We start from the raw sequence: 2,673 nt of genomic DNA on the forward strand, positions 1-2,673 counted from the left end.
TGTGTGTAGTCCCGGGAGCCCTGTGGACATAGCCCACCCGAATGGCAAGAGAGGACCTGTGAGGATAGAGCTGTAGGGGGCCATGGAGCTGGTGGGCCCAGCTTCACCTCTCAATCTTGCCCAAGATGGTTCACCCCCTGCCTCGGTGTCCCCATGGTAAGATGGACCATGGGGGCTGGGAGGCTTAAACAGATTAATGTGGAAAATGCTTAGAAGAGTACCTGGCCATTTCTGGTTTCCTTTGTTTTCCATCCCGCCGAAAGCCCAGTGGAAGGAGCCCTCACCCCACTCCGCCTAGGTCACCCTTGAGATGAGTCTGCTGCCTCCCACAGTCCTTAGCATTTCCTCCAGGGAGCTTTGTCTTTGTCCCCATTTTACAGATGAGATGGCTGCTACTGGCCCAGGGCCCCTTGCTGGCTGAGTGGTAGAGGGCAGGTGTCAGCCCCAAAGCCCACAGTTGCTTTCCTTTCCATGGTGGCAACGCCTGGAAACTCCATTAGTACTGGCCCTCGCCCCTGCTTCAACCTGTGGCCACTTGGAGGGGCCCCACGGTCTTGGCACGGATTTTCCTGCACCAACATACGTGTGACAGAGAGGTGTCTGTGGGGAGGCAGGGTGCAGGCGGGGCAGCGGCTGCTGTGAGGTCGGCAGTGGCGGGGGCAGCATCCCATCTGAGACATTTGTACAAATTGCTGGTTTGTGGTCAGCCCGGCACTGCGCTGTGTGGCCTCTGCCCAGAGCAGCTGGGCACTGGTGTGCTCTCTGGGATTCTAAAACTCCTTCACCCTTGCTCCCAGCCAAAGGGCTTTCCAGGAACCCTCAGGTGGGGCTGAGGCACAAGGCCTCCCATCAGTAGCCCCAGGATAGTGTGTGCCCTTGCCCCGGCTCCAGAGGACCACAGTCAGGGCTGACAGAGGCTGGAGGAGCAGGCTCTGGGGCCGGGAGTGCCATGCGCCTGGTGGCCAGCTCCTCTCTAGACTGTTGGTGCAGACTCCAGGCCCTGCATGTGTGACCTCCGGAGCTGGCCCAAGCCTCAGTTCCTGTCTTCCCAGGGGAGTTGAGACTTCATGGAGGGGCTGCAGGTGTGGCCTCAGGCCAGGCTGGCCTCCTGGGTCCTGCGCCCTGGCTAGGAGGCTGCGGAGACTGAGGGAGCAGGGGAGGGCTCCCGTTGCTCTTGGCGTCTGAACAGGTGAGCGGTTTGCCGTGGTTACCAAGACTAACTGCTGCCCTGGCCTAACGGTGGCCGGAGTGTGGCTTCCATGTCGGGAAGTCCCATGGTCTTGGCATGGTGGTGGAGGTCACCCTTCAGGAGAAGAGCTGCTTCCCCTGAGCACTCTGCCCAGCCCAACTCCAGGCCTGCCTGAAGCCACACAGGGCCTTCCAGGCAGTGGGGACAAGAGCCCCTCCTCTGGTCAGAACCTGCTGGGACCCTCAGACTGCTATTAGCCCATGTCCTGCCCTGCCCCACCCCTAGGGTGCCAGCGTGAGCTGAGGACTGGGCCTGCCTTGCACCGGGGCACCCCGACAAGACTGGCCTGGTGGGCAGCAATGGTGGACAAGGACAGGAGGGCAGAGGGTCTGAGGTTGAAGGGATTCCCTGTCCCTTAACTGCCTGGGTCCTTTGACTCAGGGACTCTTCTGAAGGGCCTTTAGGCCCAGTGGGTCCCTCCCACCTTTTCAAACAAGAGACCTCAGGGCCAGAAAGGGAAGCACGTCCAGTCGTCACATGGCAGGCCAGCACCAGCACGGCAACTGGAACTAGCCCCGACTCTAAGCCCACCATGCTGTCTCCAAGCCAACCTGAAGCCCTACAGGGACAGTAGGACAGTATGCTTGAGATGTGACCCTGAGACTTCAGTTGGGCACCTTCCAACAGCAGTTACTTTGGAGGTGTCGTGGCATTCAGGGAAGGGGAGTAGGATGAGATCACACGGCGCTGTTCAGGTGGGACACAGGCATGAGTCACACTGTGGAGATCTGATAGGGAAGAGGCCCCCGTGGGGACGTGTCTCCTGTCACCCTGTACCACCAGCGTGGACCTAGCTGTTCTGTGGACAGGGCTCAGCAGCCAAGTTCAGACCAGGAAAACACTGGATTCGACAAAGTAAAACTGGTTTCTTAAATGTGGGCCCTCCCAGGTCCTTAGGGAGTGTGTCTGCTGAGAGGTGGTGGCCAGCCTCCCCTTCACAAGAGAACCCCGGCTCAGGATGGCACGCGGGGCTGGGGCCTCCTCACCGCGTGACCTCTGCCTGCTCGGGTCTGCACCCCGGCCCCCTGGGTGGGGGTAAGCCACAGCTGGGGATGGCCTCCTGCTGGGGTTCCAGGCCCATCTCTGCACAGGCCATGCTGGGGGCCTAGGGGAGTGGGGCTCAGGGTCCCTCCAGGGCAGTGTGGCCCTGTGGGCTGAGCTCAGGAGGAGGAAGTGCTGAGGGCAGTCCCCCCTTCACATCCCCCCCCCAAAGGCTCCCAGCAGCCCCGCCCCCCACCGCTGGGTGGGACGCTCTGGTGGCTCAGCAGCCACAGGCCCCTGAGCAGGGCCTCTTCTGGGCAAGGGGGGGTCGGGAGGGATGATGACACCATGGCTGACCTCCCAAGATGGTGACAGAGTTTCACAGGCAGCCCCAGGACCCCTCCTCTCTCCATCAGCCTCAGAAGGGCCAAGACAGTGGCTGG

This window comes from Ictidomys tridecemlineatus, chromosome 6, assembly GCF_052094955.1.
Source record: "Ictidomys tridecemlineatus isolate mIctTri1 chromosome 6, mIctTri1.hap1, whole genome shotgun sequence".
Lineage (NCBI taxonomy): Eukaryota > Metazoa > Chordata > Mammalia > Rodentia > Sciuridae > Ictidomys > Ictidomys tridecemlineatus.